Source organism: Nipponia nippon, unplaced genomic scaffold (genome assembly GCF_047370975.1).
Source record: "Nipponia nippon isolate SJK-2023a ecotype South Korea unplaced genomic scaffold, ASM4737097v1 scaffold_13, whole genome shotgun sequence".
Lineage (NCBI taxonomy): Eukaryota > Metazoa > Chordata > Aves > Pelecaniformes > Threskiornithidae > Nipponia > Nipponia nippon.
In genome coordinates, this window is record NW_028262324.1 from 1063106 (window position 1) to 1089591 (window position 26486).

General features: G+C 59.5%; 1 protein-coding gene across 7 annotated transcripts in view; it reads right to left on the minus strand.

The window, feature by feature from the left end:
* Nucleotides 1-26486, minus strand: part of DLGAP4 (DLG associated protein 4) — a 157773-nt gene that overhangs the window by 116208 nt on the left and 15079 nt on the right. For all 7 annotated transcript variants that reach the window (XM_087749536.1, XM_087749538.1, XM_087749537.1 and 4 more), the window contains exon 2: nucleotides 16050-16196. The gene's annotated coding sequence lies outside the window, so the exon portion shown is untranslated. The remainder of the gene's footprint in view (nucleotides 1-16049; nucleotides 16197-26486) is intronic.

The following is a 26486-nucleotide window of genomic DNA, read 5'->3' on the forward strand; positions in this document are numbered from 1 at the left end:
GCCCTTGGACCTGCCTCACCACCAAACCCGGCGCGTCCCTGCCGGGCCCGGCCGTCCGCGCTGGCTTACGCGAGAGGCACCGATGGGAGATGCGATGTGCTTGGCGTCTCGGGGGAGAGCCAAGGCAGCCAGGGGCAGGCCCTGCAGGGCGCCCTGGGACCCTGCGTTGGCTTTACCGGCCATGGTGGGCACGCGGCCCACTCCCATGCACGCGCTTCATCTCCACTCAGCTCAACACAGCTCTTCAATTATAAACACACTTGATTCCCCTCCTGAATTGGGGCCACGCTCCCGTCCGATCCATCAGCCTGCAGGCAGGTTAGATATGCAACACAAATCTGAGTGAATCCATAACGCAGACTGCCTTGATGTAAAATGTGAACGTACGTGAATATAAATCAGGCAGGCTCTGATACACAAGGTTGCTATGACAGGGATACTTCAGACTGTTTTGGTTAATTAGTACTTAATTAACTTTAATGCCTCGAAAAACTCTACAAGCCATACAAGTTGGTCCGTACGTTGTCACTCATGGGTCCCCACCTGCTTAGGCAGCTCACCCCAGCCAGTTTTTGCTTAAAGGGAAGCCGCAATGTGAAATGCATTATTAACTCGACCTCAATAATCCTCTCATCGTGTCTCATGAGATGCTTTTTAATATTAAGCCTTCTGAGATGAAACATATGGAGATGCCAGGGATGAAAGAGAGACTGCAACATGGTGGCATTTCAAGTGACTCTGAATGCCGGAGATCACCGATGGCTAGCGAAGGCTGGAAGGGGCACGGCGCGACGGGGAGGGACGGCTGTGAGAGCCCGGGGCATCGCAGGGCGCTCGGCGCCTGGGCGGTGGAGAGCAGCCCCTTCCAGCGGGCTGACGTGTGGCCCACAGCTCTCCCTGCCAGGCTGCAGCTGCGGAGGTGCAGGCAGGACCAGCTGCACCGCAAGGCAACTCATGTTGATCCTGCATCAACAACTCCCCAGCCCTTGGCAGGGAGGTTACGAACACCAGTAAGCAACACGGGCGAAGGGAGGCATGAAGGATATTAAAGGATGGAGCGATCCTCCCCAGTCCTTATGCAGATCTCGGACACCACCACCCCAGAAGACATCCTGCAACCGAGAGAAGCCCAAGCTGGCCTACGGAGGGAGAGGTCAGGAGAAGAACAAGGGAGAGATCAAGGGAGAAGAACGAAATCCTTCAGGAGGAAGGACTGCAACACTGCAGCTGCAAATCCACCAGCTGGAGGCACGGCACAGCTCGTCCTCCTTCTCTCCATAACCGTGCCCTGAGCCCCGAGGCAGCTCACTGCACGCCAGCAAGCCGGCTGCCCCCAGGAGCAGGTCTGGAAGAACACACAGCCCAAAGGACAACATAGAAGGACAAACCCCAGACATGGCGGCAGGAATTACAGAAACCCTTTTGGTTGATGGGAACTCCCAAACTGACAAGTTTCTCCCAAGAAGTCACTCTGCAACCGCACGCGGTCGCCACGGCAGATGGGGGGAGGTGGAGCGAGGCCGGTCTCTGCGAGGCAGGCCTGAAACCCTGCCAGCGCTGCTTCGGGGCACCCCGTTAGCACGCATCACTCAGTTAGCTTTATATTGAATATAAAAAAGCAGCAACAGCTGGAGATGAAATCTAATTTTCCGGGGGGAAAATATTAATAAAATAGAATGTAGCTGCTGTGTGAATGAGTTTATCCTCTGTCAGGCACTTGTTACGGCTCTGGCGTGGCCTCTGTCACACCGCAGAGGGTAGGTGATGTTAACATGTTTTCCTCCCTGTCCGTTCTTCTGCCACAGCCAAGTGTCTGCAGAAGAAAACAGCGCCGAGCGCTGCCACCGTCGCTGCGGGCGCGTAGGTGTCCGAGGCAGAGAGCGCAAGCATTTAATCACAGTCATTTCCAGTGACGGATTCATTGACAGGCTAAGGACAAAGCAACGCTCCGCTGGCCTCTCGCAATCGTGTCTCCTGCAAGCTGCCTTCCCCAAGTGCTTGCAAGCAAACTGCTGATCAGAAATTGTAGCTACGGGGCCGACCATCCCACCGTCCCCCGCGCTCCCCACATTGCGTCCCCGGTCACCAAGCCAGGCGTGTCCGGCAGACGGGAGAAGCCTCCGCTGTGCCCACGGTGGGACGTTCACAGGGCGCCCGGCACTGCCCGGCCGTCGGCAGCGGGGGCACCAGGCACACAAACTGGCTGAGGGCTTGGATGAGGGGCTACCACAAGCCAGGGGCGCAGAGGAGCATCTGGCGGCCACCCTGAGCCACGAGGGCACCCAGGGAGATCCAGGCAGGATTTCCCGACGGGTGCACACCAAGACCGGCACTCAGGGTTCGCACCAAGACCCTCCCAGCCGGGAAGGAGAGGCAGCGCGGGGAGAAGCGAGCACACGGTTAGCCACGCAGCAATCACGGACCCGAGAGGCGGAAGCGTGCGGGTGGGGACGCGGCGCCGAGCTGCCAGCCCGCTGAGAGGCAGCTTGTTTGCAGGTGGGAGCCCAGAACGATCCGTCACCGGACAAAACAGGTCCTAATCCTATTTTTATGCTGTGGTAGTAAATGCACCCTACAATACCCAGCGCGGCTTTTACAGGGAGAGAGACATCGCACACAGAACAGGAAAAAAACACCCTGAGTACAGCAGCCAAATTGGTACAAGGACTGGAGAGGATGACTTATGGGCAGAGACTAAGGGAATTTAATTTGTATAGCCTAGAAAGATGATGCCTGAGGGGGAACATGATAACACTATATAAATATCTAAAGGGCAGTTGTATGAAGAAGGGGAAAAAAAGTGACGCATGCAGCAGCCGTGGGAGTGATGCGATGGACCCAAGAAGGGAACAGTTTCCCAAGGGAGCACGGCGGGCTGCGACAGCCTGGTGGGCAGAGAGCAGAACAGCGTGCCTGGAGCCCGCACGTGGTTTCCAGCCGTGGCCGGGGCCAGAGCAAGGAGGACTGGGAAGGAGCAGCCTGGTACAAGCAGCAAGGGAGGCGTTGATGGCCCTCACGTGGGACGGGCACGGCGGCACGGCACGGGGGTCGGGGCGGCACCTTCCCCTGCGGACACCCGCCGGGCACCCAGCACGCTGGCGCTGCGTCAGCGCGGGGCGTGGTAGCGCGGGCGCTTTTCCTGCGGGCTCAGGGCGCTCGCTCGGCAGCACAGAGCTCCCGCACGGCTCTCGGCGGCCAGGCAGAGCCAGACCTCTCCCATTCCCTTCGCTATCTCAGCTCTCCAAAGGGTGCCCAAGGACCAAGGCATCCCAACCCCTGATCCTTTCTAGCACAGCATGTCCAGAGCCTCTCTGCAAAATTTCAGCCTCAGGCTGACCTGCTTCTGCCTTGGCCATTGGGAAACCCACCCATGCAGCCCAGGCTGGGGCCTCTGTTCAGGTGTCCTTGGAGCAGACGACGAAGATGACATCCCCGGGCCCGGCTCTTTGAGATGAGCACAATGACGGCAGCGGGCCCAAAGTGGAGAAAGGAGTGAGGTACATTGATGTCTGCGTTCCTGCCCCCTTCCCCGCTCTTCCTTGCAAATTTGAGTTGCTTCTTACAATCACATTTGCTGCTTCTTCTTAAAAAAAAAAAAAAAAAGATTTTCTCTCTGCCGTTGCCATGTGAAAAACCCACACAAACAACAGGAAAAACTGGCTACCTCTACGCAGAACCCAGCACAGTGACTGCAGAGCGACTGTCACACAGGCAGCAGCCTAAAAAAACAGGGAGAAAAATAGATTTTTCCCTTCAGCCCTTTCAGGCACATGACTTGGAGACTTATTATAGTAATAACAGGCAAAAGATTTTTTCAGAGGAGAGGCCGGTCTCCATTTGATTCTTCCTTACATTGACAAAGTCCCTTCACCAATTTAAATGGGGCAGACTCTGCTTTCAGCTGCCCTCGTTTAGAGCCGAGCAGCCGTTCAGTAACGCACCTCCCCGACAGAAGGAATCCCTCAGACTCGGGTCCTCACCGCGAGGGAAGCCCACGCCGTGGGGCAGAGCCTTCGCGAGATGGTGTTCAGTTAAACCCGCCATTAATTGCTCTCTACCTATTACAGCTAATTTGCTTGGCGCGGAGCCCGGAGCATTCTTCGCAAACCACCAGTTTACCAAACAACGCGGCGCAAAACACTAAAGTGCGTGCTGGCGCCGGCGGCTCTCCTCCTCCGGCGAGCTGCCTAGGGAACAAGCAGACGAGGTTTCGCCATTCACATCCACCACCCCCAGCGCCCGGGGAACGGCGTGGAGGCACGCTGCCGGGAGGCAGGAGCTCCAGCAGAAGATACGCCTTTGGGATGATTGTCCTTGCATTCGCTTATCTCCAAAGCGCTTAAACCAAGAACGCGTTTGGATCTGCACATTCTCAAGTGCACCTGTAATTACTCACGTTAGGAGGAGTAGATGACTCTGAGGTGCTGACGCTCCATGGAAGCACGCTGCCCTTTAATTCCTGCCCAGCCAGCTGTGGGTTGTCATGGAGACCACATCTGCCACCCATTTGTTCACGGGCCTTTTAAACCACCCCGGCTAGCCAGACCTTGCCTGTTCTGCTGCGTGCCTGTCCCAGGCTTTGCTCTCCCCTCTCTTCTGCCAAGCCAGCCCTCCTCCCGGCCGACCTGGGGCTGGAGGGGGCCAGGGAGCTTCGTGCCTGGAAGGTACTGCAGCCTGTCCTGGTGGGCTTCAGGCAGGAATGGGCATCGGCCCAGGAGCAGAGATGCTCCCTGCTGAAGTTCTCCTGATTTACACCAACGGCTATTCTGGATTTCCATCACTAATCAGGAAAGCCCCATGCCCAGCACTGCCAGAGCTGAAACCAAGTCATTCTGGGCTAGACTAATCCCTTCCCCATCCGAGACTTTATCTGATGGTCTCCGTATGGATTCTCCCTACGTCTTCTACCTAGAGCTCAATGACTACGAACCACCAGCTCCTTCTCTGCTGTCCTGCGCCCGTGGTGCCGACATCTGGCAGGGTCCTCACCGCGGTGAGGGATGCTCAGCTCAGGCGGCCCCAGCAAGTCAGGAACGCTCTGTTCACCGCCGCGGACCTGCCTCACAGCAGTCACCGTCCTTGTTTTCTGACACAGAGCTACAAGACTTGCTTGGGCTCTCGGCTCTCCTGGCCTCACCGCTGGGACAGTCAGAGGAAGGGCAGCGCAGGAGGGCGTTCGGCTTCCCTGGCTCCCTGCTTCCAGCCACGCAGAGCACTGCTTTGCCTGGGGCGCAGCGGGGCCATCACGGTCCCAGAAGAGAGCAGGTCTGGGAGGCTGAGAGCTGGCAGCGCGTCCACCCGCACGCACACGCCTCTCGCACGGGGAAGACAGAGGTTAAATTCATGCCATCTCTTAAGCGCAGCAAGCCAGCAAGGCAGAGGAAGCCTGGCGTCCAGGGCTGGAAGCGAGGCCAGTGTCCTTCCCACGGGTGGGTGCCACTTGCTGCGTGACCCTGAGTCAGCCTCAGCTTTCCACGCTTTTCTCAGTGTGCCTCGGTTTCCCCTTTGCCCTGCTGAACTGGCTTGCAGGAGGACTCTCAAGCTCACTTCACCCATCCCTGGATGGGCTGTGAAACCCTGGGACGGGAGGTGCTGCGGAGGTAGTGTATTCTGCGTGCCGCTAAACAACAGCCTTAGGCCGACCCTATTTCCAGCAGCCAGGGAATGGGGAGAGCACTTCAGCGCCTGGGCAAGGCAGACAATTTATAGCCCGATGGTAAAAAGAACAACAGTGGCAACAAAGAGATACCAGGGCAAGCGTCACTCTTCATTTAAGCCTGATGGATCTGTTCTAGCAAAGCAGTAGATAAAGTGGGCTGCGAGCATGCGTACGCGCCCCCGGGCCATCCCCAGACACCTGCGGTTTCAGGACCCAGAACTGTTTCCCCGTACCGCCCTCGCTCGCCGGCCCGAGCAGAGGCCCTCTGGGGACAGCGAGCCATGGGCAGAAGCAGCAGCCGGGGCACAAGCTCACGCCCCGCTGCCAAAACCAAACCGGAGCCATTCAGCAGAGTTCTCCCAGGGCTGTTTAAAGGCTCACAGACTCGACCGCACGAGTGGAGGCTTTGCAAGGGTTGCACCAGAGGGTGCAGGCTGGCATGGGAAAACGAGGTTCCTTTCGGTCTGGAGCCTGATCCACACCCAGGGATCAGCAGTGGCTGAACCAAAAGCTGGTCCTACAACGTTTTTCTTGGTAGCCCCTGAAGGCTTCGCCACCTCATTCTCCGGAGCCACATTATTTTCCTTTACTACTTCTCCCACACTTTGATTTTTGCTCTTCCAGTTCAACCAAAAAAAGAGAGGGGAGCTGGCTATCACAGGTGCCCCGCAAACCTGTCTGCTGCCCTGGGGAGTGCAGGGAGCTGGTCCGAAGGGCCGTGGGTGTTTGCTGCCCAGCCAGGGCAGGCCACGGCAGTTCGGGGCCACGCCGGGTGGAACGGGCACGTTTGCAACCTTCAGGACGTGGGTGTGCGGGGTGGGAGGGCAGGGGAGCAGCAGGCGGGCAGAACCACAGTGGGTCTCTGTCCCGAGGCACAGGCAGGAGCCCTTTGGTGTGCCGGGCAGGAGGCCAGCATGATGGACCTGTTGGAGTGGGGCCAGAGGAGGCCACGAAGGTGATCAGGGGCTGGAGCAGCTCTGCTGCGAGGACAGGCCGAGAGCTGGGGGTGCTCAGCCTGGAGCAGGGGAGGCTGCGGGCAGACCTTCCAGCAGCCCCCCAGTGCCCGCAGGGGCCTGCAGGAAAGCTGGGGAGGGACTTGTTCCAAGGGCTGGCAGTGACAGGACAAGGGGGAATGGCTTTCAACTGAGAGAGGGCAGGTTCAGGTGAGATACAAGGAGGATCTGCCAAGAGGGATCTGTTCATTTCCCACCTTTATCTCCTTCCCTCACTCCCTCCGTGGCTCCAGGACCCTCTGCCCGCTGGGCAGGAATCACAACAAATCCTGCCCCTCTCTGTCCCCAAGCCGAGCCCAGACCTCGCTGTTTACAGAGACTGAGCAAAGCTGAGCGCAGAGAGGGGAGCGGTGAATGCGGGCAGGCATTTGCAGAGCCGTGGCCAGGAGGGTCTGTTTGAACATCTAATTAGATCACAGCAAACGTCCTGAATGGCAAAGCTACAGCCCCGTCAGCCCCTCGAGACATCAGGCCATGCCCGGATTGCTGTCTGATTCTGATCTACATAATTCGCCATAATCCTTAAAACTGACTCAAGCAATGAGGCTCGTTGCACAGCTCACTGGATTTAGTCCACCACTCCAGTGGTGCTAACGAAGCTAATGGCATAGGCAGAGGAGGAACACATGTATTGCTAGGAGGCAGAGATAAAGCATTAATCCGGCCATATGCTTTCAACCCGCTTTACTCTTCCACCCTCACCCCAATGCCCTCTTGCAGCACTGGGGGAGACCAAAACCAGCGGGAAGAAAGCGGACGGGAGGGCGACCGTCCCCTCGGGCGGGCGGCCTGGGCGCTCGCGGCTCGGCGCGCCCGCAGCCGGCGGCGGTTCGGGTCAGAGCCGCGGGCAGGGCAGGGCCTGGCGGGGCCAGGGGCACCAAGGGGGAACTGAACGGAGATTCTGGGTGAGGGAACAGCCCCTGGGCAGAGATGTGGCACCTGGCCTCATTTCTCGATGCAGTCCATCTACCCCAGCCTCGCACGCTGAGACCGGCTGACACGGCACCCAACCTGTGTGTGTGCAGCACCCTAGTAACACTCTCTCGTGGTTTAACCCCAGCCAGCCACTAAGCCCAAGCATCCGCAGCTCCTTCTGCCTCCGTGCTAGGAAGAGAGCAGCTTGGGAGAGCCAGGCACGCAACCACCACCCATCCAGGAACGGCCTCCCCAGCTTTAGCAGTTGTTGAAAAGGGGCTTGAGCCACCAGCCAGTAACCAAATCGCTCGTGCCCTTCAGCCCTCGATGCCCAGCTGGTGCCTGCGCCATCCCGGCCGCAGGAAGCAAACCCTGCCATCGCTGCCTTTGGGATCTGCCAGCAGGGAAAGGTGCTCTGCAGAGGCAAAGGCATTCAGAGCCCAAATTAGCCGCACTGGGCTCAATCTGAGATTTTGACAGCGGATGCCAAATTTATTTCCAAACGCACTCTGGAAATGTCACCGTGCTGGTCGGAAGGAATCGGGTACATGCTCCCTTTTAAATAGAACCAAGCATATGGGAGGAGGATGATTAGATTGCTTCCAAGCTGCCAAATTTCTTTGCTGCAGCTAAAAATCTTCCCCAAAATGTCCCAGCCCACAGTGTTTCTGAGCACTGAAGTCTGTGCCGAGACTTTTCCATTGACAGTTGTGCTCTAAGCAAGAAAACACATCCCTCCAGCGAGGTCCCAGGTGGTCCCAGCTCTCACGAGGCTGGGGGGTCTCCTGCCTCTCCTTGCAAGCTCCCCTCCTGCGACCCTGCCCTGGGGAGGGGGCAGAGCTTCCTTCTCCCCTTTACTCGGGCAGAAAGCAGCGATCCCAGACCATCCCCTCTCCTCTCGCCTCCGGCGCAGCACCTGCCCGTTCAGGGCAGAGCCTGACTCAAGGAGGAACCATCCCCTGCCAGAGGCCGGAGGGCGTCCCCCCGATCGCAGCCATGCAGACCCCGCTGCGCTGCCACCACAGCCTGAGCTGCCCTCGTCCCAGCTCTCCCAGAAACCCAGCACGCCCCAGTACAGAGGGGCAAAAGCAACCCAGCAGCTGTTTGCAGGCCAAGAGGGGAGCAGTGCAAGCCCTTTCAGCTCCTGGAAGCTAAACTCCAGGGCCTTCATGGTGTGGCTGGCTTCCTTCAGTGCCTTCAGCAGCGGGGACTCCAGTGCTCCCAGCCGCCGGTGGCGAGTCCCTCACAGGCAATGCTCTGCCTCTTCAAGGTGACAGTGCAGCATGACAGCTCAGGAAAGAGAAGTGCTCCCTCTGCTTCCACTACCCAGAGACGGGATTCGGGCCCCGCATTCAGCTGGGTACCGGGGGAGCGGGGGCGGGAGGAGAGCTGGGGATGTGCTCTGGGGCTCGTTAGTCAGCACTGCGGAAGCGATGCCTGGCCCACTCGGGCTCAGGGGTGCCTGGAGCCAAGCAGCTGCAGCGCTTTCCCTGCAGGTAATCGCCAGGTTCACCCTCGGTTTGGGAGGAAGCAATGTAAGCCACCACAGCCCACCTTTTCCGGGCTGGAGGCAGGGTCAGCAGCCTGAAGTGCAAAGCAGCGGCACTGGGATGTCTCTCGTGACAGCCCCAATGAAGGGATGACCGTGGGATCACCCAAACCTTTCCTGCCCCACTGGGAGACTGAGAAGGGCACAAATAGCTACTCTGTGCCTGGCAGAGGCTTTCCTTCTCTCTGTAGGTAACGCTAAAGCTTCCCCAGGGAGCAGAGAGCATGGTGGCCTTCCCAGGAGAGGACACGTGGCCAGCACTGGTTTCCAAATCTGGGGACGGTGCCCCCTCCCACCTAGCCTGCTTGAGCTTCTGCCAGGCTGGTAGGGGGGACCGCCAGGACCAAGCACGCACTGTCCCTTCAAAACCAGCCTCCACTGGCCATCCTCATTTTCCCAGCAAGAAACCAAAGTATGCCCAGACCCAAGGGGACCAGGAGCGGTGTCCTCCCTTCTGGTGCAGGACTAACCTGCGACACCTCCGAGCCCTCCAGGCCCTCTCTCCCTTGCCAAAGCATCCACCCACTTTCTCCAGTAGCGCACCGATCTGCTGGGTCACAGACACAAAAATCTCACTGTCTTATATCTGTTTCTACGCCCCTCTATAGTGCTTTTTATGGCCAGAACTCCAAGGAAGGCACCAAGTGGAGCCAGCAGTCCCGTCCCTGCTTGGCGGACTGGGAAAATAAAGCATGTTGGGGAAGCAAGCCCCAAACCAGCGGGGAGCAGAGCACCCTCACCTCCGTGGTCCCTGGGCAGCGCTCCAGCCCCGGGGCACACTGCCGCGGGGGTCCCGGGAGGAGCGTGGGCAGTCCCCCTGGCAGGCTCGGGGTCCCAGAGCCAGGGGCTGACCCAGAACAGGCCGTGAGGCACCCGAGCCCCGAGGGCACGAGCAGGACTGTTGAGCCCAAGCAGTTAAAGCAAAGTGGCACAGCTGCTCCCAGCTCTGCTCTCAGCCCACACGATGCTGAGTGGCGGGTGGGAGGTTTTTCTCTGCATTGCAAATCCCTTCTTATTCGAGTGCTGCAGTGCTGCTTGGAAGGAAAACAACCGCTCTGGAGAGAGAGCAAAGGGGTCCAGAGCAGCACCGGCACCTTCTCCTGCCCACGGCGGGCCCTGGAACTGGCCGCAGGAGAGCCTGGCTCTGTAGATAAAGCTAAAGCTTCCCTAGCAGGCAGCCTGGCTGGGAGCAGGAGCCGTCCATTCCCATCTTCCTGTGCTTGTTTCTGGCACAGATAGCCCCGGCTTCAAACCTGGGAAGCGGGAGGAGAGGAGGAGAAGGCAGAGGGAAGAAGGCTTCCAGGTCTGCGGAGGCTGGCTGGCAGCAGAACAAGAGCCGTGAGAAATGGTGGGAGCGAAGCGCTCCCGGCGCGTGGCTGCAGCCCCTTTGCAGCGTGGGCCCCAGCGCTTCTGGGAGGGCGTTGGTGCCATGCAGCTGCGCAGGCAGCGCGCAGCAGTGCCCCTGCGCCTTCTGCGCAGCCCCGCTGCCAGACCAGTTGGAGGAGCCATGCTGGGAGCAAAGTGGACTGGGGGGATTTGTTCCCTTTTTGGCATATGGTGTTGGGCAAGCTGCTCGTTTCTGCCTGGTCTGTCCAGGGGGCCGTGCCCTGAGCACCCGGGAACGTGGCTGCCCCTGTCCTGGAGGTGTGATTGTACGCTGAGAGCTGTTCAGGTTACTCACGATCCCGGCCTATAAAGGCACCCCCACATGTGCCCATCTCCAACCCCCAGCACCTGCTTCACACCCCCAACAGCACCTTCTCTTGCCGGACACACAGCACCAGGGGCTATGAAGATCTTTTGGGAATCTGCAGCAAAGCAATCCCCATGTTCGCTGGTGCACAAGACCCCGCATCAGCAAGTTTTGGGGAGCCGCGTTACTCAATGTTTGCCACCACGACCCAGGGAAGCGGCGGGTTTGGGCTCCCTAGCACAGGCGTTCAGGGGCTGATGGAGCGTGGGAGCCCTGGGACAGCGTCCGCAGGGTCCTTTGCAGGTGACAAGCCTTCGGGGAGGGTCAGCCCCTGGGTGGGGAAGGGGGCAGGAGCACTGTGGAGCTGAGATTCAGTAAATGTGCAGGGGGCTTTCTACAGAGAGAGCCCGTTTGGCCCAGGGAGCCCCTGACGAGGACGGCACGCTGCCTCTGAAAGCCGTGACTCATCCGGGCCCTTGGAAACCAAGCAAAGGGGGATGCAGCGAGGGAGGCGGTGCCAAGGGACAGCAAATGCCTGCACTCCCGATCCAGTCCGCTTGTTCCTAATGGGACTGTTGATGCTGATGAGAGCTTAGGAGGAGAAAGGAAAGAACAGAAAACCCTAAAACCAAGGGACAGCAATCCCTGGCAGCAGAGCACTGTCGCTGGGGCAGGGAGCGGGGGGGGATTCCGTGCACCAAGGCTTCTGACAAGAAGCACCACGGGGATGTGCGGGGTCAGGAGGTGCCAGATCCTCCTGCCCTTGGCCAAGCCAGCCCTGCAGCTCTGCCTCTGCGGTCCCGTCCTCCCCACCACAGCAGCTACCTCTTCGCCTCTCTGGATTTATTCAGCTCAACTTTTTAGAACAAACTATCCCTCCATCCCTCCATCCACCTGGCCATCTGTCCTTCCATAGTTTTTCTCTTTTATCTACACACAACCCAAATCCATCGGCTGCCTGGATTGCTACTTATCAAGGAAGGTAGCCAGGCAACTATTAGGATCTCCATTTATTAGCCCCAGTTTACGTCTCTGGGTTTCCCCACAGGGAAGAAGGTGCACTCTACTTTTGTGCCAGCCAGAAGATGGATCTGCAGAGGTCTGGGCACCGGCACTGCTTTGAAAACATGCGGCCTGGGGCAGCAGACACCAAGCCTTAAAGTCCATCCTTTGCTTTCATTCAGTCCCTAAGCAAGCAAGCTTCTGGAAGCAGTATGGATGGCTCCAGCGGCCTTCGGCCTGTAAAAACCAAAACAACCCCACAAGCTCATCACGTACAAACGTGGACGCTGACTCTGCAAGCAGGCCAGACTGGAGCCTGCAAGTCAGGCGCTAGGTGTCATGGCTCGATGTTACTCATGTTGTCCTGTGCTAGCAATTCTCCAGGCTGAACGTCGGCTCAGAGCACCTCCCGCAGCCAGCCCTCGCCCTGACAGAAACGGCACTGCTCCGGGATGCGCCAAACACTTTGGGAGAGACGGGTCCTCAGCCATGCTTCGTTACAGATGCGCTCAGGGAACACATTCCTCTCTCAGGAGGAAACCTAGAGAGTATGGGCCCGGTGTTGGGCTGAACAGCGTAAATACTGCCTATCCCATCCTCTTCCACCACCTCCGGTACACAAGGAAGCAAGACTCTGTAGGGGAGCAGGCCCCTAGCCCTTCCCAAACAGGCTGGACCCTGGCTTTGAACCAAGCCCTGAGGTATTCCTGCGCCCACTTACTGGCTCTGCCTGCAGCACACCGCAACGAGCAACGCTGGAGCCTTAGATTAAGCTTCTGTTCAACATACAAAAGGTGGCCATTAGGAGTAAGAAGTCCTCAGCTGCCTCTTCTCAGAGCTCTGTGATCTTTAATCAGTCTCACTCCTTAGTTTTTGAGTTCAGATTCTCTCCCACAATGCAGAAAGGCTCTGCCGTCCCTCTCCTGCAGGCCAGCAGCTCCCTCCGGCCACAGGGGCAAACCCTTGCAGGAGCACAGCAAATCCACCCCTGCTCCCCCGCCTCGCCCGGCCGGGGCTCCCGCTCGCCTCCAGACCAAAGTCAGAGCACGGGGTGGTTTATACCATCGCCCAGCATAGACAGCAACCGCCGCAGAGGTGCCTGAGCACAGACACAAGGTACCAAAGGGATGGGGGCTTCTGGTGCAAGCCTTCTTGCTCCTTTCAATTAATTTGGGTTATTGGTTTCTCGCAATCGATAGGCAGCAGGAGGGTTACCGCGATACAGCCACGTCTCTGGTGGAAGGGGCTGTTTTGGTTCCAAATTCCCTGGGCAGAAACACAAATGCGGAGTGAGACCAGAGCCCTGATGAGACACATGGCGAGAGACAGGCAGAGTCTGCATTTTCTGTACTTTCAAGAAGGGCTATGAAAGCAGAAGTCCTGACTTCTACTGACAAGGACCCAAGGCCCTTTTCTGAAGACACGTTTCACTGAGCACCCTGTGCAGAAACTGCAAGAAGGTCCCTGCTTAAGGCAGCCATGAGCAAAACCCTGCACCTTGAAGGCGCTGAAGCACCCAGCCGCTCTCATGCGGGTGCCAGGAGGGGTTTGGCCTCCTTGGCACAGAGCGAGCAGATGGAGGAGAGCGGCTCCAAGTCCGTGGTTGCCTGGGCACAGGGGGGCCAGGCTGCAAGCCCCCGTCTCAAGCACTCCTGCCCTGTGCTGGAGCACCCGGCACGCGGCTCTTGCCTCCCAGCAGCTCCCACAGCAGCAGTGTGGGAGCGGGGCTTGGCACCGGCACCGCGATTCACCTTCCAGCTTCCAAGGAGCTACGAGGTGCCAACAGACTGCCAGGGAGGACTGTTCCTCCCCATCACCGCCCCTCTGCTTGGGAGCCGCGGGAGAGGCTGGGTGGCACAGAGGAGACGGCCTGGGCACACGCATGCTGGAGGGATGTGCGGATTTTTTTCCCTCACCCTTTCCTTACAAAATAGAGAAGGGAAAAAAGAAAGAAAAAATCGCAAAATAAAGCAAACACGACAACTCCCATTTCTATCTCAACGAATAAACGAAATGCATCCCAAGAGGTAATTAAGTGCTTCGAACCAAACATGTGTCACCTACATAAAAAAAAAGAACCAGAGAGAAATCAAGCAACTGCAATTAAGGGGAAGAGACAGATGGACGATGGCCGGGAAGCGGGGAAGGCCGGCCAGCGAGGACCCTGCTCCTGCTGCCCGCTGCTCTCGCAGCAGGGGACCGGGGCTGGTGCCCGCGCTGTGCCACGCGGGTCCCATGGGAGAGGGGCAGGCCCGCCGGGGCGGAGGCCTCCCAATGCCCAGGGTCTCTCCTACCCTAACGACATCGCTCTCATGTGCCCCATGGGGACTGTGACCATTTGCTCTCAGGTCTCCCTTCCCAGATCAGACACCAAGCTTTGTCTCACCCATCCTCCTGGATGTAACATCCAGGAGATACCCAAGCCCATCTGCTCTCATTTCCTTCTGGCCCTTTCCCTGTCCTTGGCACTACAGTGCGTGGGAGCTGCCCGGAGCGTCGCTGTCGCTCAGTCATCACCAAACCACGTGCTCAGTTTGCGGCGGTAGGGTTTGCTGTTTGTGCATGTGCTGTTCAGAGGAAGGCTGGAGAAGGTCTTTTCTGCAGGGCAGAAGGGGATGAGGTTGTGGTTGCGCACGACCTCAATCCTCAATCCAACACAGTAGCCATCCCAGGTGCACAGCCCACTCCTCCGTGCATGTATGCCCGACCTCCAGCCTCATCCTCACATTGCCTTGAGACTGCTGCACCACTAGCCAGAGCCTCAATGTTAAGGAGAAACCTCCACGTATGCCAGCCTGCAGGGAACCACATGCCTCTTCTTTCTCTATGAGCCCAGAAGGCTACAAAGACACTCTTTTATTGGCCCAGAGGGTGGGCAAAAAGATCAACTTGTTTAAAAAACATCATGGATTTTCCTGTGACAACAATTCAAAGAAAGGTTTTAGTAGCTGCTGTACTGAGAAAGCCACATGCTGTGAGGGCATGAGCCCCCCGGCAGCCTGTGCTCTTTGGAGAAGCCGTTATTTGCTTCTAAGTGGCGTCAGGGCCAGACAGGGCCCCCACACCAGCCCCTGCACTGTCTCCCACCCCTCAGGGTCCCACAGCCGCTTGCTATTGACCAAGGCTCCAGGGCTGTGAAGGAAAATCCCCTGACACGCTCTTGACGCTTATTGGATTTTATGACCATCTTCTCCCTTTGGGAGGCCAAATCAAGACCTTTTGAATGTCTGGGTTTGGCTGAGCTGCTGACGGAGCCGGTGTCACATCCTGGGACATGGCAGGAGATCGTTCCTGACATGGGGAAGGCATGTGATTTATTCCTCCGTAGGTTTGCCCTACCTATCCACCGCCTCTCAAGTGTCTGCTGCTTTCAGAACAAATTCCTTCCCCATGGACCTCAGCAGCTACGACAACACTCGTTGAATCCAGAGCCCTGCCCTTGGCACAAGCTCATCTCTCTCCTTGGGGAGAAATACAGGCTTTCCATATGCTTGAGAGGGCTGCAGCCGTTCCCTGCAGAAGCCTCCTTCTCCGGCTCGCCGGAGGCAGGTCAAGCATCTGCATCCTCCCCTTGCCCACCTAGCCCGCAGCGAGTCAGGGACCCTGGGCACCACCACACGTGTAGCTGAACTCACGGTCACAGGCTGACAGCGGAGAGCAGAAAGCAAACCGTGGTGAGGGGCAGCCCCAGAGATGCCCCTGCGCCTACCCCTGCTGGGTGTAGGTGCCTCCTGGGTCTGCTTGCCGCTTGGCTCGTGGCTGGCCTGGTCTCCACGGGCTCTGCCCCGCAGTCACAGCAGGAGCCTGGATGCTCCCGTGCTCTGGCGTTGCTCCAGCCACTGCCCAGCATCACAGGCATCACCCAGAGCAGACACCATCACTGCTCCCCCTGCCCCCAGACGCACCCGTTACAGGGTCTCCCAGCCACCCTCTGCCCCAGGCCACTGGGGCCACGCCAGCACCTCACATCAGCTCCCCTGCGCGCTCCGGACAGCCCCCGCCTCCCCCCACCTCTCCTCCTTCGCTGCCACTCAGCGCTCAGGCTCTCTTTTCGCCTCGCAGGGCAACAGCATCCCAAGAGACGAGAACCCCACAGCTTTCCAACACCCACAGGGTCCTCTTGCCTGTCACCACAAGGAAACCCCACGGAGCAGGACCACGACACCGCGGGGGTCCTGCCTCAGGCCCTGCCCTGCTCACAGTGCCCGGAGCACTCACAGTCCGGCCGCCGCTCTCCGAGGTGACTCTTCCACCAGGACGCTGCCGTCATTCGCGAGCTGGAGGCCGTCGGTGGTCCATGTGCTGGCTGCGGGGTGCGCAGAGCCAGGCGGCAGCTCTCTGACCGTGCTCACCAGGCTCCTCGGGCTGAGGAGGGCAAAGACAAGGGTGAGTCCAGGGAGGCAGGGATTAACCCCAGTCCCTTCCCCGTCACGAAAGAGTCATCCTCCTCCTGTCGTCTCCTGCCCCAAGTCCCTTCAGGCCCACCCAGCGAGGGAGGGATCCAGCAGAGATGCTCCTGCTCCAAAGTGCCCAGACCCCAGATGTATCGCAACCTGTCAGGTTCGGAGCGCACCCGCACGCAGCATCTCCCACAGGCACTCCTCTCCACCAGCCCTCCCCGGCTCCCCACGTGCCCCCGCCGTCCCTGGGAACACCCTGAGCAGGGCTGACCCACAGGGCACCCATCAGAAGGACGGGGAGAGCCCTCGCAGGGAGCCAGCCATGCAGAGAGGAGTGGTCTCAGCTCCCCAGCCCCTCAGCAGAGCAAGAGGCAGAGGCAAAGAAGGAACTCGCAGGGATGCAAGTCCATCCCTGGCTTCTCCAGCCCAGCTCCAAGCATGGCCATGGACTCATGAGCAACTCCCCCTGCTCCAAAGCAAACCTTCCGCCTTATGACTGTTGGTGTATTTGGGACATCACGCAGCTGCTCTCGGAGGCTCGGAGGAGAAATGGGGTTCAAGCCATGAAAACAGCCAGATGTGCCACCAAGCTAAAGAGCAGGGCGCCTTCCCACTGCTTTCAGTCCCAGCTCCCTGCACCAGGGACACGCACATCTGTCCTCCCCATGCACTTTGAAAAGAGCAGCTTACACTCTGATCGGATTAGAGGAAGAAAACTGCATTGCAATAAATTCAGGGAGGGGACCGACTGCCTGGGCTTTAATCTGAGGGGACCCTTCAAGATAAGAGCATTAAGAAGTGGGGATAAGGCAGCCTTGGCGCGGGCATGCTCTGAGCTGGTGCCTGGGCTAGGCAGCACAGCGGAGCCGGCTGTGCCGTGCCCTGGCGCCCGCGAGCAGCTCAGCACGTCCCGTCAAGCACGACCTCTCTGTCCACGCCTGCGGCCCTCTCGGTGCAGGAGGTGGGGGAGCTCTCGGAACGGCAGGGCACGGGACACAGAGGAGCCCTCCAAACGCTCATATTTCATATCAGGAGCCTGAAATCCCAAGTGGGAACAAGGACAGCACAGTCCTCACCAGGAGACCTTAGGGTAGGGCAGGATCTCTCCCCACAGTCCCTCCTGCCAGTAAGGGGATCCGGCCCCTCCCAGCTCCGACTGCACTTCAGCTCCAAGCTGACCCTGGACTCCCTCCTCTGGAAGTCCTTCTGCCTCCTGAATGTGGGGCCAGAGGCAACGTGCACCCTGCAGAGCTCTGCTCCTCCAGAGGCATCCACCGAGAGCCATCACCACCTGGGTGATCTCCAACCCGTGCCCCATCTGCAGCAAAGCAGACGCACGCTGCTTGCTCTCCAACGTGCTCCTCGAGAAAGCCAGGCTCCTTTGCTTCCTCATGAGAGATAATGCCCACACCAGCACCAGGGGAGAGGGAGGGAATAAGAAGTGTCGGCCTGCATCCTCCGATGAAGGCTGAGGAGAGCAATCTGCTCCCATGCTAGGTTTGCACCCGCGGGACCCGCGTGTCCGATGGGCAGAGGCCACCCGGGACGTGGGCGGTGGTGGAAGCCTGGGGTGGAGCCACCCCCGAGGCCAGCGCCATCCGCGTGGCACAAGTGGGGACTGAACGCAGCGGGCAGCTCCTGGCACAGGTTCTCGTGCTCTCCGCTGGCCAAGCCCCGGCGGAGCGCGCAGCTTCGTCCTGCTCCTGAGATGAATGGAGACAGCCCTGCAGCTTGGGCTAAGTAATTGAGGGAAGACCATTTGTAACGCGGGAGACAGCTGGATTAAAAAGGTGAAGCCCAAAAAGCAAATGAAAAGAGAATCATTGATGATGGATGGGAAAGCAGCACCCGAGTCCAGTGTTCTCCTGGATGTGCTGTTGAACAGAAGCAAGACAAGACGAGCGGAGACCAAACCATCGAAAGAGCTTGGGCAGCCACGGGGCTTGCAGGACCTCTTGCAGTTGAAGAGGCACAGTCAGCCGCTGAGTTCCAAGTCTCCCAGCCTTGGTGGGAGCCCCTGGTGGGAGCCCGCGCCTGGTCCTGACCAGCATTAGGGTCGCTGCCTGCAGGGGCTGTGCGGGTGGAGGTCTGCCCCAGGTCAAGTTCAGCAGCGACCCTTGCTGCCTGCCCAGCACAGCCCCTCCTGCGCATCTCCCACTTCGTCATGTCCCGGCCCTGCCTCTGCAGAGCAGAAATCCCCAAACATCTGGCGCATTCTTCCTGAGGGCATTCAGAGAGAGCGCGCAGCACACACTATAAAGGTCATTACTGCGGTTTGCTTTGTTAATTGCTGCTGATCAGACAGCTTTCTTGGCACGGAGGGAAAAAGACATTTGGGTAGAAAAAAAATAAATCGAGTTCTTAAAACAGAAGAGTTCAAACTCCTTTCTTTGCACCAGGTGCCAAGCAAACACAGGCCGCCCCGCAAAGGCAGGGGCTGTGCCCGCCAGGCAGACTGGTGGAGAGCCTCGGGATAGGTCCCATCCATGGTGCAGGGCGAGTGGAGGAGCCGAGGTGAGCCACTGCCCAACGACTGCTGCGTGGGCAGCCTGAGACGCGGTCAGGCTTGTCAGCCACAGAGCAGCTTCCTCTCCCCGCCATGGTAAGGAGAGGCGGGGGAGGTCGCAGCCCCGTCACCCCAACACCCCTCCCCTGGGACCTTCCGCATCCTTGCGTCACCACTGCAGTTACTTGACCCCGGGCCCATCGGAAAGCGCAAACTGCTGCGCCGCCTTCCCTCTCTGGCACCAGGCCACCCCACGCCACCTCCGCGCCCTGCTGGCACAGCCCGGGGACCAGTCTCCCCACGCTCCACTTCCTTTTTCTTCAGGACCAAGGCAATCTCCAACAGGTTCCAGTTCCTCTTCCCTCAGTCCCGAGCACTAACCGGAGCCCTCCCGTCCCAGCTGCCTCCCAAGGCATCCCCTGCCGGCTCTAAAACCCAGCTGGGGCTGAGAGCAGATGGGACTGCCTGATCCCAAGCAGGTCACCTGCTACAAAGCAAAGCACAGGACTGCCCTGCTTGGTTTTCTTTAAAAACCAGTGTGCTTCAGCGTCCTGGACAACCCCATGTATTCACAAGACCCTGGAGCAAACACAGAAGCATTTGCCAGGAGGAGGAGGTTTCCCAGACTGAGGAGCACAGGCAGAAAGATTCACCCCAGCCCCATCATCCACCAATGGGCTGAGGACAGTGGCGAGAGGCTGGCCCAGGGTTGTCCCCACACACTACAGAGAGGGGGTGATTGCCCCTGCTGTAAATGCTCCACCACGCTGCAGACCCTACCGCTGCACGACACCAGCAGAAGCACCTTCCCCAGTATGTCCGATGAGCCCTACTTCTGCCCTGCAGCTGGGTATCGTGAGGCGCAGAGGGGTAACGACTTGCCAAAGAGATCACAGGGAGCCAAGAGGAGACCCAGGGATGGAGCCTGTACCTCCCACAGCCCAGGCTCTTGGCCTCTTCATCCAGCACACAAGCAGACTGGGAGTCAGAGCAGCCCCAACAGCATCCAGCTCAGAGGGACGGGGACACTGGGTAGGACGGTACTTGGTCTGTGGCACATCATTCCCTGAAGAAACACTCTGGTCCGTCATCAGCACACACTGGGCAGCAAGACGCACCCAACAGAGCGCCACCAGGCCACGACCCAGCCGTTGAGGAGCGCTGCCGGGATGACAATGGCCACGATCAGTGAAACCACCCACAGAGGACTTAAAATCCATGCTGGAATATTAGTGCTGGAGTCCAGTCCCCTAGCACACATACAGCAGGACCCGTGCTCGGGGACACTGGTGCTGGGGTCTGAGCAGCCAGCTCCTTCCCTCCAGGGCCCATCTCCCACTGAGCTCAGCAGGAGATATAACCATTGCCCCCAGTCCCAGGCACTGGGAGCCCCCCCCCAGACCAGGGACCCATTAGAAAACCATGAAAAAACACGTTAGAAATTTATCTAAGGAGAAGGTTCAAGGCACAACCAGGCCTCGCTGGGCTGGGAGGAGCCCTGGGGGTCAGGCTCCAAACCCGAGGGGCAAAACGACTCCGAAACTGGAGCAGACAGCAATGTACGGGAATCCCCCAGCAGAGACGGGTCGGAGACGTCTCCAGCAGAAGGGGCTCCCCTTCTGCTGGCCGAAACCTCGACTGCGGAGTCGCTCCCGCAGTGCTGGAGGAGATGGATGGTGGGTAGGACATTTCGGGGAGGCTCTCAGTGCCTGGAGGCCACAGGCCCCCTCCAGGGAAGGACGAGGGCAGGGCTCGAGGGCAAGGCCCTCCGGAGAGAGCCGGAGGGGGCTTTCTCTGCTGGCACAGAGGGCATAGGGTCCCCGGAGGAGGGGCACTGCTGCTCCCTGTGCGGGCCAGGCTGGACTCGGGTGGTAACGAGCTGGAAAGTACAGGGGAGATGTATTTCAGCAGTGCTTCAACTCCAGAGGCGTTTCAGCGTCACGGCAAAGTAAATACCCCATAAAACGTTCATCCGGCAGCTGTACCGTAGCGCACAGGTTCATGCACCTCTGTTGCCAGCGCTGTCCTTCGAGATGAGGAATAACCGTTGCCCCTGCTGAGGTTTATGACGGAAGCACCCAGCAAATCCTCGGCCCCAGTAAACACCAGTGAGAGTGGGGGGGTCTCAGGACCCCCGTCCCAGGCTGCCTGGAGGCAGTGGGAGCAGCTCCCCGGCTCACTGCCAGGGAGGTTCGAGGGAAGCAAAGCAGCGGGGCCGCAAAAAAACCCAGGCCTGAGCCGCAGCCCCACGCGACGCTCAGCCAGGAGTGCCAGTGGTGGCTGCACCGGGCGGGGATCTGGCCCCCAGCGCACACCCCATTGCCCCTAGCCCCCTCCCAGGGCCACGGCTGGCATCCCCAGCGTGCTGCGCCGCAGGGCAGGACACCACGCACCGCGGTGCGGGGAAGGTGTGTCCGAGGGCTGCTGTGAAGCAGCTGCTGCGAGTGCTTGCGGTGGGGTGCTGCCATCGCTCGCCCGACTTGCCAGGCTGTTCCCTCCATCTGCTGAACCCAGCACGCTTATTTTTGTGTTTCCAAGTTTGATCAGATCGACTCTTCCACTTTAATCTAATGAGTGCGCTGAGCTGAAACAAACACAATCTGTCCGCGGAGGGCCGGGGAAGGATGTCTGGGGGCACTGCAGAGGCACCGTGGGGAGCCTGCAGGACCCTGATGCAGAACCGAGAGCGTTTTGGTAGGCAGCACAGCCCGAGCTCCCACCCCTCGCTCCACACGTGCCTGCGCACGTCTCCTCACCGTGCCAGGGGCTGAAGACCTGAGCATGGCGAGGCACCTCTGGAGAGAAGAGCATCCTCCTCAGGCCCCGGTCTGGGCACGGCTCTGCTGTTTCCTTCCTTTCCTTGCCCATTTCTCGTGCCGCTTGACCATCTTTCCAGCTAATTACCCCACGGTGCTGCAGGCACAAGCCACGTGGCAGCCGGCATCTGCACTGGCTCCCAGAAATGACCTTGGCCACTCAGAGGACAGCGGGAGCCTTTTTGCCTTCCAGGCTTCCCCTGAGACAGACAAGAAACCTTCAGTGGGAGGGCCGACACGCACATCCAGTCCCTGCGGTTTGCTGCTCTCCGATTGCGAGCTCATCTGCACCAGCTCCGCCAGCTCCGGAGCACGGCTGGAGGCACCGAGGCTGCGGCTTCCCGTGCTGGGACGGGTCACCTCCACAGGGACCCTCCAGCACCGAATCCCTGCGGAAACTCCCCCGCAGGATTTACCACCAGTCTCAGGCTTGGAAGTTTTTCTCCCCCCTGTTTTTCATGCCCGGTTTCATTGCAGTAAAGCCCTGAGACAGGTTTGTTTGCATTCCTGTGGTGGGAGAGGGGAGCTCGGCTGTGATGCTTTGGTGTGAAGAGCTTCAGGGGAGAGCAAGAGCTGGATGTAGGGTCCTTTAGGAAGCAATCTGGCTGGGCGGCATCGCTGGCACTGTGCTCCTTCCCTGGTGCGAGGAGAGAGACAGAGCAGAAAGGAGGTGGCTCAGCAGAAGACACTGTCTGCAGCTCTCTGCAGCAGGGACGACAGCCCTTGGGAGCATCTGACCTTGCACCGACAGAAAGCCCCAGGAGCCCCATGGCCGGGAGACGCCTTGGGGTGGAAGGCGAGCTGTCATCTGGCAAATTGTGGGGCCTGGCGGGGCAGCAGCTGGGAGGCTGGAGGCAGGACAGGCTCCTCCTGGCTGCCCAGCTGCCTGGCAGCAGCTCAGCTGGCGCGGCCGGGCTGCCCAGCTGGCCCCAGCGAGGACGGCTCCACGCAAGGAGAGCGCTCAGCTGCCAGTCGCGGGCACTGCCGGGACGTGCAGGGCGCCGAGCTGGTCATCCGCTCCGGTGGGCAGGGCGAGGGGACGCGGGGAAGGCCCCGGCAGCTCGCCACCCTGCCCTGCTGGGAGGGAGGGCAGGCAGGAGGGGCAGGAGGCAGGGCTGAGGGGCAGCGGGCTGGGCGCGCTGGAGGACTCCGAGGGGCAGGGGCTGCCATGGGGCTCCCCGTCCCCAGGAGCTGGGGCAGAGCCAGGCCAGTGCCCGGCCGGGTTCCTTTACACACGCTGCCTCTTACACCTTCCCTCAGCCCAAGCTTGCTTTGAGCTGGGCGCCCAAGGCTCGGCAGCTTCCCAAGCTCACGTGGCACTTTGGGAAATGCCCCCTCCACGTGCTTGGGCGCTTGGGCTCCGCAGGGATGAGGTGCTGAACTCCTGGGAGAGCTGAGACAGTGGCACAAGCGTCCCCACCCCGGGGAGCTCAGCACCCACCTGGCTGGGGTACGGCGGCTGCGCTGGCTTAACCTTGAGCCTCGCTGCGGTAAAGCTTTGTGGATACGTTTCCCTTAGTCTCCTCCCCAAACAAAATCCAGCAACTCCCTCCAGCTATCACATTTACAGATTCTTTTTCCTTAAAATAATAACTAAGTCCACGCTGTGAGAGGCTCGCTCTTGCCCTGCTTTAATAAAGAGGGAAGATGAAAAGACCAGGAGAAGATTTGCTCTTGCAGCGCCTCACTGTCACTCCCAGTTCTGTGCTCTCCGTCCTTATTTCTCATTCTCCTTTCCAGGAGCTGTCTGTAGCCCTTTGATAATAACCTCTTCTCTCCCAAAAGCAGGCAGTGTCCTTTCTTGCCTGCACAGCCAGAGAAATGTCACACTTTTCCTCTGATGTCAAGATAATGTATAGATGTAAGATCATGTGTATGTGTGACAAATGCAAACAGCCAGCTCTCTGTCCCGGATTTGGTAATTTAGGGAGAAAAAGGAAAAGCTAGGAGAAAAAAGATCTTAAAATGAATTCTTCAATCCACTTATTTCTCCTATAAATATTTCTGTTTGTTCTCTTTGCGGTGCAAAGGTTTGGGATGATCTCCCCATCCATCGCATGCAGACAGAGCTGCCTCTGGGCACCCTGCCCTCCCTGGGGACCTGGGAGCCCCACGTGTCCAGGGCCAGGGCTGAGCACAGGGCCCTGCTGATGCCAGGGGCCCCGCACGTCCCCCTGCCCCGCCGAGCACCGGGCCAACGCGGGCAGGTCTCCGTGCCCGGAGGAGACAACACCTCGCAGCCTGGCGAGATTACGGGGCAGCTGCGAACTGCCCCGTGACAGCAACACAAGGAGCTCGGAACCTATGGTCTTGTCAAAAGCAGTCTGGAAGATGGATTTGCAGGAACGCCTCACCCACCGGCAGCGCAGGTGCCAGGGCTGCCCCACAGAGCCCGGCTCCCCGGGCACCCCACGGCCACGCTGGGGTGAGCCCGCTGGCAGCAGCCCCTCTCAAGCCACGCTCCAGGTGCTGCTCAGGCCCCTGCTCCAGGCTTACAGGAGCCTGTGAAGCCCCCAGAAAGCTCCCGCTGTTCCCTCTCCACAGTCCCTCTGACCGAGGAGGGGTTCCTCTGGTCCACGGGAACCTCAGTTCATGTGGGTGAGCCCCTTCCCTGCACTGCAAGCCGGGGAGGCATCACCCCCTCCGGCTGCCTCTGCCCTGGGTCCGGCCTCCAGCCCAGCCTCCAGGAAACCTCCCCAGCCCCAGGGACCAAGCCCGGACCCCCCAGTCCCAGCACAGCCCTTGGCTGGCATCAGGGCGTGGTTGGGGGCCAGCACAGGCAGGAAGGGTCCCAGGCGGCAGTTCGGGTACAGCCAGCATCCAAACAGGACGGACAGGCACAAGAAAGTCTATTCTCAGACACAGGGGTCTTTCCCTGGCTCTCGGTCTCAGTGCCAGCAGGACACATTTAATTGCAGATGAGGCACAGTCTGAACGTGGCGGGACGAGCAGAGCGGTGCGGGCGGCCCGCCTGCCTGCCAGGGAGGGCCTGGGTGCGCATCCCACCCCGGCTGAGGAGCCCCAGCAGCCTCCAGCCCCCCAAGCCCCCATGGGATGCAGCTGGGCGGCGCAGGCAGCACGAACTGCAAAGCAGGCAGAGCTCAACCTCCTTTCCCACGTGTCCCCTCCCCACACACTCGAGCATCGTTTTCATTTTCATCTTTGCATCCTCCTTCTGCAACGGCTTCACAACCAGCCTGGCACGTGCCTGGCAGAGGAGAGGAGCCTTTACAGCCATCCCCAGGTCCCCACACACGAGCCAGACCCGTGTGTGCTGCCGGCACACGAAGGGAACGAGTTTTGATCCCACCGATCCCGCAGTTTATCTAAAGCAGTGCCAACGCTGGTGTCAACGCTCCCACTTCACGCGGAGTGGATTGATCCAGAGCCGCTCCAGGAGGGGAGGACCTGTGGAAGGTTGGCCTCGGGTTTGCCTAAACCAGCCAGCGAGTGCCTGGGGCCACCACATTCCCCCGGCAGGCGTGACAAGCGTGGCAGGTTGGAGGGCGAAGCCCATGACAGTGATGACAGGCTGCTTGTGATTACCTGCAAGCACTCGCTCACCCTGGCTCCGTGATTCACTGCTTGGGTAGCACAGCGCAGGCGGCCAGGGCGAGAGCGGGGAAGCTCACCGCAGCAAGAGGGCCAGGACTCAGCAGCCGGGCTCCCGCCCGCTCCGCCGACCCGCCCTCAGCAGCCGTGGCCATGGCCAGGCTGGGACCTCCCGCAGCCAGCACCCACCAAATGCCACGCTTCACTTGGGGCACGGCCAGGGCAGCGAGCCTGGGCACGCTGGCGGGACATGCTCTCTCCCAGACAGCCAGATCCCATCCCTCTCTCCGGATCCAGGCTCTGATGGTGCACAAAGGTCTTGTGCTGCATGCTGGCCCTGTTCCTGTGCTTTGCTCCCTGCAAGCCACTCGTAGCCAGGCTTGGCATGAAGCTTGTCTGCCAGGAACCTCTTAGAATCCCAGAATCATTAAGGTTGGAAAGGACCTCTGAGATCATCGAGTCCAAGCATCAACCTAACTGCCAGGTCCACACCTAAACCATGGCCCTAAGCACCACATCGACATGTTTTGTGAATACTTGCAGTCCCCAAAGCAGCCTCTCCCCTGCAGACCCATAGCTTTGTGTAAGAGCAGCTCCTGAGGCTCCCCAGCTCCCTGCCCCCGCCGCAGTGCCCCTTCATTCCACGACACCCCACCGCCCTCTCCGTGGACCTGTGGGCAGCTGCCTTGGGGCGCAGCTGCCTGGGGGCCTGCAAGGATGAGCACCAAAACCAGAGCGTGCGGCTTCTGAAGCCTCTACACGTGCGACTCCCCAGCCCTTCTGCGAAATCGCTTGCTTTCTCCTTTTACCTCTGGCTGTGATGCAGACCCTCAGCATCAGGAGCTGTGGGGAGCTGGGACTGGGGTAAGAAGATGCCCCCCTTGTCCGTGCTGCTCACCTGCCCTTTCTGAATGCCCCAGACCACTTTCCTCTGTTAATGGGAATCTGGAGAAAGGCTGAGTTGATCTAAGCCAGAATGGCTAAGAGCCCTGGAACTCTGCTCCGTCATTAACTGGTGAGTAAAGTGCGCTCAGTGAGTCACCGATGCTATTATAAACACTTTCTTCTAAAGACTGTAGAAATGCAGTAGGAAAGTGGTGTTCCTTGAAGTCACTGGTTGTAGCTGTTTCCTTCCATCAAGATCTCTGCTCTGCGACCTGGGACGGCTCCGTCCCCCCGCCTGCCCCACGGGCACCCGGCCCCCGAGGCTGTGCCCCCCGGGGCCAGGCTCTTCACACCCGGGGTGACAACAGGAGCCGTGTCTGCACCGCTCCCACGACCCTTCCCGTGCTTTATGGCTCCACCTCATATTAAGCCATTTATAAAGGTTAATGCATGCAGGACAGATCTGCTTTTCCCAGATTAATTGATGCTAAAGACA